This window comes from Ambystoma mexicanum, chromosome 5q (assembly GCF_040938575.1).
Source record: "Ambystoma mexicanum isolate Mex_15411 chromosome 5q, UKY_AmexF1_1, whole genome shotgun sequence".
Classification (NCBI taxonomy): domain Eukaryota; kingdom Metazoa; phylum Chordata; class Amphibia; order Caudata; family Ambystomatidae; genus Ambystoma; species Ambystoma mexicanum.
In genome coordinates, this window is record NC_090933.1 from 598,573,511 (window position 1) to 598,589,316 (window position 15,806).

Consider the following 15,806-nt stretch of genomic DNA (forward strand, 5'->3'; position numbering starts at 1 on the left):
CCCCCCTCCCAAAAAGAGCATCACAGAGTTCTAGGGGTTCTGGTAGATTTGTTTGTTTCAAAAAACTCTTTAGCCCCTCATCATTTTTTAGCATATCTGTGCATTCATGCTCCCAAAGTGTAGTAACGCGCAAACCACCGTTTTCAAGAAAATTCTTTTTTAAAAGTGTTCTTCTATGTAAATGGTCAAAAGTACAGCCCATCATGGTGTTATAGTCATTTTCCTTATAGCAGCTGGGGCACCCGTGAAAAAAACAACCATTACATTCGTATGCCAATTCTTCCCCATTTAAATAAGCATAACCATCTAAAAAATGGGGACCAATTTTATTTTCCCCTCCACGCAGGGCATGTTGTATATGTATACCGTCTTGATGGGACACATACATCAACCACTGTATGGAAGGGGTAGAAAAGAGTTTTTATTTTCCATGGTACAAGTCGGTTGGCACAAGGGCTATTGTTTCAAGCTCTAGAAACATTTGCTTGTATATATGCATACACATGCTAGCTAGCGTGATACAAGTAAATGGATCTACATAAGTCACATATTTTAACTCCTCAGGAGTATTGGGATTCAAAATATGCTCCTTTTGGGTTAGCTCAATGATACCGTTTCTAAAAACGTTACAGGCTGTTCTCAAAATATTGATATCTTCGCGACAATACCTTTTTAGCTCCCTCTGAAAATCAAAAACATCTTTACGGGCCTCTGAGTACCATTTTCGAAATGCCTCCTTTTCTTCAGACATCATACACTCTGAACCATAAAACTCCACAGGGGCAATAGGGCCCACATAGCGTTGGTTCTGCTGGGTATTAACAAAATGTGGAAAATAACCTTTCAACCCTGGAAATCCAGAAGCTTTAGGCAACTTACTTAACTTCATAGGCAAGAAATTCAAACTGTCGATAAAGTGAATTTTAAAGTCCTCTAGAAGTTTAGTTTTGCACCTTGCATTATCAGCTTGACTGCTACTCGTTCTTTAATCATTTCATGTATCAAAAAGAAAGAATCATAGCCTTGACTGTTGTGTGCCAAAAAGCTATAGCTCCTACATTTTTGATCCAAGAAAGTAGTGATAAAATGTTTAATGCATTCTATACCCTCAAAGGACCATGTCTTATCACCCGTCAAATGTTGGGCATAAACAGTTTGGGATGTGTATGCCTGTCTCTTACATACACTCTATATCAAACACATTGTAATCATTGGATTTAGCCACATCTTTTGGAATGGTCATGTAACACAAATGGTCCTCCAATGAAACAACTTTAATTTTACACCTAGGACAAATCTTACCACGGAATTCATGAATAGCATTTATAAAGCGACCGCTAAACCCTGCGCTGCTTTCTCATTGTGTTTTTCAAGGCATTATTTAGACCTTGCAAAGGTTTTACACCTGAGACATTTAAACTTAGATTCATCCATCACAACACACCCGTCTCTTTGACACACGTGACAATGAAATCTACATTTGTGAGACATGCGATTGTGTTATATATGACAACAAAAAGGACATAAATGATGTACCCCTAGAAAACCCTGTAGATTTAAAATACCGTAATAGTGTATCTCATGATGTAAAAGGTAGACAGTGTTTTTATGAAAAATGTCACTCTGGGGAAAATATTTCCAAATCCGGTCTTCGTTATACAAAATTTTGATCGGCACCTCAAAGTAATCTTCAAATAAACACACTTCATTAAAACCAACCATGACGTCGGAGGGGTCGGGGGGGCATACCCAGAGTCTGGTGGACCTCTAAAGCCTTTCTTTGTATGTAACCCTCAGTAACAGTTCTAAGCTCCAGCAGACCTATGATACTGGCAGCCACGCCTCCCTCTCTAGAGCTAACAAACAAAGTTACAGTTCTTAAGGTGTCTATTAAAAGAAGCTCTGCCTTACTTTGTAGCAAACGTCCAATGTTTTCTAAAAACTCTAAAACATCAAACATCTGGCGATAGGATTGCCTGGTAAAAAGAGGTCTGTTTAAAGTAGAACTGTCTAAAACCAAGGTTGTCAAACATACGGCCCGCGGGCCACAATGCGGCCCTCTAAGCCATTTGATGTGGCCCGCGGGGCTCAAGAGAGTCTGTGGACCCGATTAATTTATTTATTTCTGCAATGTTGGTTGAGTACGGTACCCGACCAACATTACAGAAATAAATAAATAAACCGGGCCTTGGCAGAGGAGCGGGATGTGGGGAGAACTGTTACTGCCTCTGGTGGCCCCTGCAAGGGGGCACCAGAGGCAGTTCCAAGCCTCAGCCACGGCCCAGTTTATTTATTTATTTGCGCAATGTTTGTCGGGTCTGAGGACCCGATTAATTTATTTATTTCTGCAATGTTTGTCGGGTATGGTAGGTGCCCGACCAACATTGCAGAAATAAATAAATTAATTGGGTCCACGGACCCGACAGACATAGCCCAAATAAATAAATAAACCGGGCCATGGCAGAGGAGCAGGACGTAAGGAGGACTGTTACTGCCTCTGGTGACCCTTGCAAGGGTGCACCAGAGGCAGTTACAGGCCTCAGCCACGGCCCGGTTCATTTATTTATTTGCGCAATGTTTGTCGGGTCCGTGGACCTGATTAATTTATTTATTCCTGCAATGTTTGTCGGGTATGGTATTGTGATTGTATTCCTGAAAACCGTGTGCTTCACTTCCATCTCCTTATATTGCATAAGGGGGGAGTGAATTGCCACCAGGGGAAAAGTGAACATATTATCTCTTGTGAAACCCTATCAGTTATTTCTGTACTGCATTCTTTCCATCATTGTTTTCCTTGAACCCATTAAAGCATTCTCAGTTACCTTTTCCTTTCTATACCAACTCCTAAGTAATTAAATAAGCGTACAATTGTAATATTATCCATTGTTGATCACTGTCATATTCTTAAGTGTGATATCAAATATTAATTTATTATAAAAGTGTGATATATATATATATTAATTTTTCCAATAAATCTTTTAAATTGCAAAACACACCTACTTCTTGGCTCAGTGAGGTCAGGGGGATTCAAAGAGAGGGGCGTTATATAAGGGTTTATCATCCAGAGTATAACTTGTCCTAAAAATACATAAATAAGGGCTTCCCTTGGGCGTCCCAGACGAGGCACTGACTTAGTGGGATTGCTGAATTGAAGTCACTTGACAGGGTGAATACGTATGGGGTGGTGTACGGTCTCCACAATCCGGAGACCACGACCTAGCGATGGCCGGTGTTGAGTCTAAAGCAGGGGAATCTACAATAGGCTCTTTTACAGTGGAGTCTACAATTACTATAACAGTTTCAGAATCAGGGGCTGTTGACACATCTGGTACCACCGAGTCCTGTCCTAAATTATGGGGAATACCAGCATACCTCTCACTGTTGGGGATTGTGGGTGAATATATATGGGGTGGTGTACGGTCTCCACAATCCGGAGACCGCAGCCTAGCAATGGTAGGTGTTGGATCTAAAGGGGTTCCGGCCTTTAAAGGTGAAAACACATGAGGTGGGGTAATCTCGTCACAACCTATACACCCCAACCGCAAACTATCAGCTGCTGGGGGCTGTATGTGTTGTAGCCTTTACCCGGGATCGTATACTTTTATCACAGCAAACAAACCAGGGTTGAGGGTCATCCGCCGGGGTGACCTAAATACTCCTGGCTTCCACAGTGTCAGAGCTAGTAACATTTAAAACATGCTTAACCCCTTTAAACCGTACATCTTTTTTCAAACTTAGTTTACGTTTTTCTTTAAAATATTTTGGAGCCCCACACATTCCTCATAACCCCCATCTGTTGTTGTGTCAAGGTGTTCTGTGTAGGGCTGACCTGTTTTCTTCACACGAACCGTTGGTGGGACCGCAAAGGTCGTAAGCGCAACACTAGACCCTAAAAATAAACATAATAAAAATAATTAGATACATAATTACAAAACTAAAAGCAAAAGCCTGATTCCTTACGACCATACACCATCCTAAACCCTAATACATGTTTCCTTCTAAACCATCCAAAACCCATAACAAACCTATAATAAAATGCACCCTAGATACCTCTATACACCTGTAAAGCTGTACAATTATTTTGTAAGCAAATATAAATAACATACCATGCGTACTGCCCCCTGGATAGTTCCTTTTCAGAATCCCCTCAAAACGCTCTAAGGTCTGGCCTGTTTTTGTCACACGATCCGCTGCCGGGCCTGCAGAGGTAGTATGCGCTAAGCCTTTAGCCTTGTGCGCAACACTACGCCCTAAAAATAACTACAACATAATTAAACACATAATTACAAAACTAGAAGCATAAGTCGGATTCCTTCTAACCATACAGCATCCTAAACCCTAATACATGTTTCCTTATAAGCCATCCAAAACCCATAAAAAAACTATAATAAAATATACCCTAGATACCTCTATAAACCTGTAAAGCTGCAAAAATATTTGGTTAGCAAACATAAATAACATACCGTGCGTATCGGTCTCCAAACGCTTTCTTTTGAGGGGCCCCTCAATATGTTCTGCTCGGCCCAACAATTGTAAATCTATATAAAAACATTATAACATAAATCCAAACTTACATACCACAGGGGGGGGGGGGGGACACACACACACACACACACACACACACACACACACACACACACACACACACATATTTATTACCTTTCGCACACCCAACTGTAGCTTTTACAACTTTAGAAATTGCAGCATTCACATGCTTTCTCTTCTTGGAAGCCTTTTTGCCATAGGTATGGTCTACTGTAATGTTAATACAAAAACATATATTTTAATTCCTATGTGATTACACCTTAAATCCTAATGCTCTAGGTGTTCAAAGAAAAATCACTCTAAAATATGATTTAAAAAAACACCTTGTCTCGTGTCTTTACACAGTATAACAGCCACACCACAGCCAAATACAAACTCATAATACCCCTTTAAGGGTTGAACCATGCCCATTTCAAACAAACCCCTGTTAAACATACATAGATTCTATTACCGTCTAAAAAGCCATATTCCTGCTCTTTTTTGGTCCTCCGTTTCTAAATTAAAAAGACATTTTATTTTAATAAAATCCAGTAATCTTTTATCCACACTGATTCAACTCAAAGTTTCGTATTCCCTCTCCATTTATACATTCCTCTACAATCTTTACCCACTGTGCCATTTTCAAAGAACTCTCCACCCCAGTTCTAAACTAATCAATATTATAGATTGCCTATGCAAATAACTCGTCTTTTACATAGCGTGAGGCAACACACCTGTGTTAACAAACTTATTACCGTCTAAAGTGCCGCATTCCTGCTCTTTTTTTTGTTCCTTCATTTCTAGATTAAAAAGACACATTTATTTTTATTTTAATAGGCTCAAATAATCTTCTGTCCAACCTGGATTCAAATCTCTCAATTTTACGAGTCTGCAGTATTTACTCAATGGATCCTTTGTAAAAAAGCTCAAAGTCCTTTAGCTCTCCACAGCAGGCCTAACTAATCAATATTAGAGATTGCCTTTGCAAATAACTCTTCTTTTACGAGCGCGAAGCAACAAACGCATGTTAAACAGTCAAATTACCTTGTAAAGCGCAGACTTCCTGATCTTTTTCAGCATCTAATTATAAAACAAAACACATACTGTAGCTTTATTAATCAGCCATAAACTCCAAACCCACCCTAATTTGAACTTTTAGGTTTGCACACCCTGCCCCGTTTACATTGCCTTGTTTATTCACGGTGCCCTTTTTCAAACAACTTAAACACCTTTCAGCTGTAACATTAATTCAACACTTAAAAAACAAATGCACTTACTTCTTTTATTTCTAATAACCAGGCTCAGAAGTGTAAAAGAGTCACGGTAGTGGCTGTGTAGTTATGGTCAAGTTGCTGTTTCCATAGGAAGAGCCCTTTTTGGGTGGCTTATAACTTCGCTCTCCCTGGACGAATCATCATCAAACTTTGCAAAAAAAGTATATGGGTCACTCTGAATAGTTTTGCAAAGTTTGGTGAGGTTTGGTCCAGGGGAGGAGGGGGAAAGTCATATGGGGGGGTCCCAAAACAACTTTTTTCCTCATAAACTGAATGGGGAAAAACGTTGCTCACGCCTACAGCCCAAACCGCTGGACGGATTTTCACCAAATTTGGACCAGGAGCAGCAGCTTGGTCCCGAATGTGTGCTTTTGCAAATTTGGTGAAAATCCGTCCAGTAGTATTTTTTTTAAATGACCAAAAAGTAGGTCACAAAAAATTAGATATTGTTCAGTCTGTGGACACACTTACCTGTTTGCTCCGCGGACAGCGTCCCGATTGGCTGGGCAATGCACATCGTGTCCGCGGACATTGGACGTGTTCGCTGATTGGGTGGTTGAGTGTGTGGTGCGTCAGATTTTCTGGGCACGCCCGCCATCTTGTATTCGTGGACAGCACGGTGAAACTTGGTGGAAAATACTATTTAGTCAAGTGTTTTGGCCTGTAAGACTGTTTGGGGAGGGTGGGGGAGTAAGAGATGGGTTAAATGTTGTATTTATTTAGGTGGCAGGCACCACTGTTGTGTTCGTTCTGAACGTGGACAATACGGGTGTCCTGAAATGTTCGTAAATAAACAAAATGGGGGTGTCCTGGGGACACTACACCTGTCCGTATTGTCTGTAGGCAAGTTGAAACTGTTCTTAGAACACACGCAGTTTCCTGTATTGTTCGTAAATAAATGAAATGGGGGTGTCCTGCTGAAATTGTTCCAAGAACACTCATATTGTTCGCAGACATTATAAGTGCCCATATGGCAGTTAAAATGTTTGATTCTATGGGTGTGGTCTATGGGTGTGATATGCTGTGGTGGTTGTGGCCAGGGCCTAGTCTTGGGTGCATGGCCAAGACCAAATTTATAAGCACCGAAGTTATAAGCCACTATAGGTGTGATTTGCTGCGTTGGTTGTACTTATTATAATATACTTACTGTTTGGTTTGGTAACTGGAGTACATATATTCCTTGTTAATTTATGTGATAAAAAAAAAGGTCATGTTAGTATTGGTAGTTTGTAACGACTTATAACTTTGCATAATCGACATTTTTTTTTATTTTTTTGACCCTCATATTTAGTAGATTACAAACCAGTGTACTGTGCAATTTGCTCAGTTTCTGTGTTTGTTGCTAAAATCATTGGGTCTGTGGGAAAAAAAATCCATGTTGGATTAAAAAAAAACTTTTTTTGTTATGCTACAGTATTTGTTTGTTTTCAGTGTTCACTTGTTGTTTCTGGCTAATGTTCTATATGTTGGCTTGTTGCAGATTTTTGGAGCAGTGTATTTTTTGTTATAATTAAGTGGTATTGATTTATCTGCTTGGTTATTGAAAATCTTGGGCCAGTTAGATACCAGTTGGCGTATTCTAACTGTTTATTTTTTTATATAATTTAGTTGTATTCATTTATCTGTTTAGTTGTTGTAGAATCTTGGGCCAGTTAGATACCTGTTGGCATATTCTAACAGTTTATAGTTTTTTAATTGAAGTTTTGTTAATGTTTAAGTACAGATTAGTTAATACATTTTGGTTTTAAGAATTTTAAATAAGCGTTTGTAAGATTTGCTGGTAATCTCTGCTTTAGAGTAATGGTACTATCATTAAATTCGAACCATCCACATTTATTTTTTATAAATGCAGTATAGTGACCTGCATTGGTTGTGGCTCCTGTGTGGTAGATCATACCTATTGTTGTGAAGGTTTTCTTACCAAGTGATACTTGACCATGTGTGAATCCAGTCAGCTTGCAGTTGTTTTTGGTACCATCTGCATTGTAGCGTAGAAGCATTAGTATTACGTATTTACTATGTGTTTGTATTAGTAAGGTGGAGTGATTATCCAAATTGCAGGTAGTACATAATCTACCATGGTTTGCATTTTGTACAAGTTGCTGAAATGGAACGGATTCACAATTGGGAATGGATACATACACAAAGCGCTCATTGGGGATTTGTTCCTGTGTCACATTGTTGCAAAGGGTGCATGTATGTTTCCACATATATAAAATCTGGAAGATATAATGTATAGGTATGTTTTTGTTTTCCAGTACTTGTAGTAGGTACATTAGAAATTCTTGTGGATCTTCCTGTGAGTTTATAGTGAATTTCACCATCCCAGCACAGTAGTCCAATTGTTGTCTTATTCCATGAACACTATACGTGTTGTCAGGATTGTTTGTTGCGTTTCTATGAAGTACTAACATTTACAAACACAATTGGTCTGTACTGTGTAAGTAAATGTTGTCAACAATTGGTGGTAATTCAAATAGAATATTCATTGCTACATTTGCGTAGCAACTTACACCAGTTATATTTGAAAATTTAAATGGACCAGATAAGTCTGTGTCCAAGTCATTTTTTCGGAATGTGTGTTGTTTCTTTGAAGAAGTACTTGAGTTACTTTGACTAATAGGTATTTCTTTGGTTGTGGTAATTGATGAAGTATTAGTTTCTTTTACTCTCTTTGGAGGATTTTCAGTGACATCCTGTTGCATTTCTCTTTGATTTAGTTTTCTTTTACAATGTTTTGCTTTTTGTGGTACAGGATATGTTTTTAAATGGGGGTGTATAGTGAACGAAGTCTATTGTATTCTAAAATGCAAGGAATATCAGTGTTTACTTTACTTGCATCAAAATTGATTAGAAATAGACCGTCGAGTGTACGTAAGCGTGATAGTGCTACGTTGCTCATGCCTTCTTTAAAGACCATGTTACCAATATCTATCAATACTTTGTCTAGGGTAAGACCTTGTGATTTATGAATGGTGACTGCGTATGCAAGAGTTCGAGAAAATTGTTCTCTGCGTACATACATGTCTTTGAAGAGAAGGAATCGAGCTGTTGAGCGTCCTATCCTTTTCACTTCTGAAAGTTTGTCAAAGAGAATATTGACAAACTGAATGTTGTTGTCACGTGGGTATGTTTGAAAGCCAACAACTGTACCCAGTGCTCCCTTAACTAGTCCTTGATCCACGTCAAGGTTACGTTTAAGCATTACTCTACAGCTTAAGGATAATTTTAATATTTTTTCCAACCCAGCTGTGTTGGAGATTGAATTTTCTAAACTATTTAGGCTTGTTGTGGCTTGCTCACACATGGGTAGTGTCATGCCATGTACATCTAGATTGTCTGTGGCGCTAATTTCAATTATTGGTTGCATTTCTTTTTTCAACATTGTTTCATTGAATTTGGAACAGCTTGATACAGTTGGCATTAAGGCCATACAAATGATATTTTTGTGTGCTAATTGTTCCATAACATCCATAGCACATGCATTATCGCCATAAAGTGCATGAATGTGCCAGGTTTTCAATATTGTTTGTGCTTCTTGAGATAGTATACCAAATACCTAATACTTTTTAAGATGTTGGCCTAAGTGAGATCTGCAGATTTCTGCATGTTTTCTGTTAATTCTCTGTATTGGAAATGTTGCCAAAGGTTGACATTTCCTATGCTGCTAACAGTTTTACGGCAGAGTTTGTGTCCTAAGGTTTTAAAAATCGGCTCACATTTCACTGGTGTCAATTGAAGATCTCCGAAAACAATGTGTTTTCTTCCAAAGAGCTCTTCGTAGTTTGTTTTGAGTACTTCTTGTAATCTGAGGTGAATCAAGGCCAACATTAGGTTGGAGACCATGCTCACTTCATCTATTAGTAGCATTTTCATTTGTTTTAATACTCTGCGTAGTTCTATTGCAGCTTCTGTAGAAAGTTTGTAATAGTCTAATTTATTTTGGTGTTCTACTGGCAGGAGTAGTAATCGGTGTAAAGTGACACCGCCTATGTTGTAGGCAGCTAAACCTGTGGGGGCAGTGACAACAGCTGACAGTTTGTTGTTTGTCAATTGTTGACGGAATTTGCTGATTATTTTGATTAAGAATGTTTTGCCAGAACCAGCTTCACCACTGACGTACAGTAGTATAGGTTTGTAATTTTGGCAGGTGCATTCTTTATTTTCATGTTGTACACCATGTGCAATTTCTTTTGTTACTTCTTGAAAAATGCTACGCTGCTCATTGTTTAATTTTGATTGTAGTATAGTTAAGCCTTCTTTATCTTCATGCTGACACATGGTGTTTTTTTACTTCTGTCATAGCTAATTCTGCCTCATTTGCCATTAGTGGCTGTCCCAGTGGTTCTTGGCTTCCTGTTACAGAAGGTTGACTACTGTCAGGAGTGTCCTTATCTAGTTGGGCCTGGAGTTCTTCTTCGTGTTGCTGTTCATTGTGCAACATTGTTTTGTAGTGTGTAAAGTTTACATCGGTTATAGTGCTTTCATTTGCTTTGAAAGCATCTTCGTAGGAGTCATAGTTATCTAGTATGTCTTCTTCTTTTCTCCATGGTTTAAAGAGTTGTAGCAGGGGCATGCAATATAGTTCTTTATGTTGAGGAGTCTTAAATGACAATTTCATATGATTAATTAAACTTAGTTTGGTGAGTTTTACTAAGCTGCCTTGACAATTTGTCACACTGTACCTTTTTTTTCATCGGGTTTTATATTATTTTTGTATGTGAAGTTTGTGGTACAGACACATGGTTTCCAAAGTGGTACTTCGGTTTGGGTAGTATGTGTCCAGAAAATTGTTTTTCAAAATGTCTTGGCTGTTGGGATCATTTTTGGCTATGGTTTCTATGTCGTCGTATGATTTGAGAACTCTTTCTAGATTTAGTAGGACCAAGACTTAGCCATACTATATTTTCAGATTTTCCATACAAAGCAGTACCGGTTAAACGATCTGCTGCTTCATAGGCGCCACATTCTCTATGGGAGAGCATTTTTATGCCCAAGCTGTACAATTTCTGAGACAGTGTTTTGTCTGATGACAGGTCATTCCAGAGGTCTTGAAGCTCTGTTTTTTCTGTTTTAGTTAAGTGTGCTGTAACATATCGTGCAACTGCAGTGGAATTGTCTGCAATGTACTGCACATCTATGTTTGCATTCCATAAGAGGGCAATGATTGCATTGTAATCATAGATATATTTTTCTTCTTCTGTTCCTTTTATGTAATATGTATTTTTAGGTGATTTACCTTTAACACTATGTCTAACTAAAGACATGAAGTTGTTCACTTGACCTGTTTTTGTAACTGGTCTAGGGAAACCAAAGCAGCAGTTGGTGTAGTATTTCCCTTTGTTTTTGTATTTGCGACACTATTTGCCACATTTGTGTCTTTGAAATTGTAAAATTTGTGCATGACAATCACTATTTGTTGCTTCCGATGGAATTTCACAAGTGACATATTTTTCGATAAACTGTAACACAGTGGCATCATTGTCTTGACCAAATTTAGGAGCATCTTCAATCCATAAAAGCATGTGGATATGTGGTGCTCCTCTGGCTTGGTATTCTTTTCTCCAAAAGAAGTGTTGCACTTCTCCGAGGGGAGGAACAGTTTTATTACAAATGAAGTGTAGCATTTCAATGAAGCGATGATGAAAATATCTTGAAACATTAACAGGATCTAGAGAACAAAGTTCTCAAGGTGTTAGTATATCTATGTTTGTTTTGTTTTTGTTTGATATGCGTAGGAAATCATGTAAATCTTCCCATGCATATTCTGCACAACTTAATGTAACAAACCAAGTGGGTGGGCCAAGGTTTCTTATCATACAACGTACATCTCCATGACGTCGGAACCATTACTCTTTAGTACCACGCATGTTTGCTAATAGATTTGTAATACTTTATTGTAAAACCTCATCTTTTTCTTGCACTTTTTGTAATAATTGTGTAGCTGACATATTTTGAAAGTGGGTTCCTGATTTTAATGTGTTGCTAGTTCACTTACAAAGAGTAGGTGGAATATGTATTCCACATTTTGTCTAAATCTGGGATCTTCAGAATACATCCGTAACGAGCGGGAAGTCTGATGCTGTTATTTGGATAGGTCTATCATCGTACCTTCCTCCTTTGCCAGTAGGAAAGAGTAGAGGAAAAGCATGTGATTCTATACTTTTTTCCCATATGCTGATTGGTGATCCTTTTGTTTGTCGCATTTGGTACATTTCCAGTGCATCTTCTACTGTGTCATTAGAGTGCAATGGATGAATTGTATAATGGTCTAAACTATTGGATACTGTAGCAGGATCTAGAAGCTCAAATTGACCAGTTTCTGGTGACTCTTGAATTATTTCAGTGGTTTCCTTCAAGTTTTCTTCAATATTAATTTCTTTGTAGTATTCATTATTGTCTTTTAGATATTGCAAGGCTTGTCTAACTTATCTAAGTCTACCAGTTGTTGCCAAATTGTTTTGTCTTTTGTAGGTACACCATTTACTAAGATAATTAAAGATTTCTCCATTGGACGTTGCACTCCCAGAGTGTGCACATTTTGTATTAGATCTAATGGTAAATACACTACTTTGCCACAAATGCCTTTCACCAATTCAGAGGGAGGTAATTTTGCTGTTTTTGGTTGAAGGTGTATTATTGCTTGAAAGGGGTGCACTGTTTGAATTATGATGCTCTCATATAAATTGAGTTGTTGTAGGGGTTTTGGTAGTGGGAATATTTCCAAATTATTTGTGATAGCACGTGAAGGAGTTTGGTTGTTGTCAAGTTTTATAGTGCAGTAACTGCAAAGTATTAAGGGGTCAGTTATTTCGTATTTGTTTTCTGCTATAAGGTAGAGATCTAATTCAAACCATTTAGAATCTTCATTGTCTTCTATTTTGTATGTTAGGTCTACAGTTTTTGTGTTACTTTTATAAAAAGTTCTGCGGCAACATACACACACATGGTTTGGTACTTCAGCAGATGTACTTTTAAATTTCAGTATTTTTTTTTTGTATGTGTGTAGTAGAAGGTTGCCATGCGTAGAATTGTTGCTAGTCTGTTGTAAAGCTATTGCATTTTGTAAGTGGCTTCCACTTCCAAAATATTTGTTCTGGATATAGTCGATTTCTTCACGTAGGTCTTTGGCTGTATCATGTAGAAGAATGTTATTTAAATTGGCCAGTGCTAAAGCAGGACTTTTAGCATAGTACAGTTTATAGACTAGATTTCTTATAGTTGAATGATGTGTTGATATCATTTTGATATGATGGAAGGTGGTTTTGCAAATAGGTCCTGAAATGCAGGCTAATGAATGTCCTTGTAGTCCTGTGTACTTGCGCACTGGACAGGTATCCATATTTTGCAGTAGTTTCATTTTGATTTTGTCTTTCACATACTGATTGAGGAATTGGCGTAAAGACTTGAAAGATTTTTTGGGAATGTTGCACATTGACGTGCATGGTCATTTGTATACTAGACGTTCTGGTTCAGTTGAATGGAGAGGTAATTCTAAGTTTTCTGGGGATATTTGTGTAAGCAGTATTTCTTCTTCCATTATGGTATTAACTTTTTCATAACCTTGTCCACTGCTATGTATGGCAATTGTATTTGTTTGCTTTTGTTTGTATGCTTCTTCATTGAAATATGGTTCTGTGCTTGTGGTGTGACTCCACTCACCTCCATAGATATTTAAGAAGTTATTTTTATTGACATTTAATTTATTGAGAAGTCTTTTTTGTAATTTAGTCATTAGTTTTGTTTGTGGTTTCATTTTGTTTAACACTAAAATAAATAACTTTCTTTTGAGAAGGATTGCACTGTTTATAAAAGCTTCTAAGATTAATTTTCTACGGTAGGTTTTAAGGGTTGTGCATGATTTCTCTCCTTTTTTTTAATAAGATTTTGAAGGACTCTGTGGTGAAACATTTTTGCTAAAATACTTTTTTTGGTATGCTTACTTGGCATTATATCAAGATTTATAGGAACAGTTTTAGCAGTAGTGGTAGCTAAATTCTTGTTAATCGTTTTCTGTTTCATTTTACATTTTGATAGAGGAGGCAAAGTTTCTGTACTCGTAGCTTGTTTTGTTTCGCTAAATGACTATTAGTTGTTTTGTTTGAACTTCTTGTACAAATTCTGTTAGAGATGAATGCTTATTTTGGACACTTCTATTTTCATTTGCTCTACTTCTGCCTTGCTTTCTACGGACTTGATTTTTGGCAGGCATTCTTTAGGGTCTGTTGAAAAAAATAAAGAAGGTATGGGTTGGTGGTGTTCTGCAATGTATATGCGCATGAGTGTTTGAGTATGATGATAAAGATGTATGTGATGGTGTGTGATTGTGCATTGGGCAACTACAACTAGTTGGGATGGGTATTCTTGAAATTATGTGCTACTAAACTGGGGTTCACATGACAGTAGAAAGTAAGCTAGTGGTGAGGAGAAGCAGAAATAGTAAATCTAATGGTATAGAATTACAACAGTTCTTTGTTCTATAATATTAAAATTCTAGGGGCTGAGCTATGTCATTTGTGCGTCCAAAAATGGGGATTTGTGCGCTATTCTGCCTGCAAATCCCTGTTTAACAAATGGGGATTTGTGGACAGAATGGTGCACAATCTCTGTTTTTAGGCACAGAAATACCATGAATGAATCCCATAGTGTGTTTGAGTAATAGTACAAATATTATGGTGGTATTTAACTTACTTTTTTTGTGGAATGAGCAGGTTTCTTCTGAGTTGTTGTTTGTACTTCAGATCATGCTGCTGCTTTTCAGGAGAGTGGTCTTCACTGCAATTGTAAAGGAAAGAAATTAGTAATTTTGTTTGTTTATGTGCAGTCTTTATATTTTACTTTAAATATGTTAGTTCAACATGCTTTGCAAATGTGTGTAAAAAGAAATTAAATAGCAGATAGGTTGGAAGAGACAGTTGATTATAGCAGATGGGAAAAATGACAGTAAGTTCATTTTATAGGTTATACAGGTTAAAAGACAGTTAATCTGTTTATATGCATTTATAAGAATTGTACATGTAGTATACAGAAAATATGCATACCTGTAGTTTGTGTTCATACATATGGATATGGCTGTGTCTGCAAGTAGAAATCTTGGAGACTTGTACAGTAGTTCTTGTAGTAGGTGCTTTCCAATGATATGACACTTGTACTCAGAGTGATTAACAGTACATTTGAAGTGCTGATCTATGATGATGGAGTTAGATATAGAGGTCTTGGATGTGATTGGTGGATGGTTGTGTGACTGCTTAGCTGTATCCAATGAGGGAATGGCACAGAGAGTGAAGTGGAAGTGGTAGAATGGCTGTCCATATTACGGTATGTCCGCAGACATGGCGGTAGTCCGGGGACATCGCATGTTACATACGGGGATTTTGGGGTGGGGAGGCATGCAAATGAGAATAAGCAGAGCAAGGGATTGGCCAGTAAAGTTTAGTGGGTGTGTTGTGTCAGGAGAGTTTGTCAGAAAGTATTTTTCCTGAGAGAAGAACAGATAGCTATGGCTGTGTGTTTCAGAAAACAGATTGTCTGGATTTTGGTAGACTTGTGGATACACTGGTTGAAGGTGCATGCACAAAGCTGTGGAGTATCTGTAGATCTTGGATTCCCACATGTGGAAGTGCACTGGCATGGAGTGCGTGGAATGAAGTGGCTGGACTTGCTACCTCTCTGTGCTACTTTGGAGACAGAGCATCATCCAGACATGATGATAATTCATTATGGAGGGACTAGTTTAGGACATGCGTCTGTAATTTCTTTGCAATTTGCAATGAAAGAAGGACTTGGGAAGGTCATGGACATGTTTCCAAATTCTCAAGTAGTTTTTTCTAGGATTGCGCAGAGACAAATGTGGCTGCGTTCTTCTTCATTTGGTCCACAAATGGAGAAAGCGAGGCACAATTTCAATAAGGCTGTTTGTGCCTTTCTAAGAGATGTTGGCATGTCCTCTTTTCACAATGAAAATATTATGTTTCGTAGCACATACATTTTTCGTAGAGATGGAGTCCA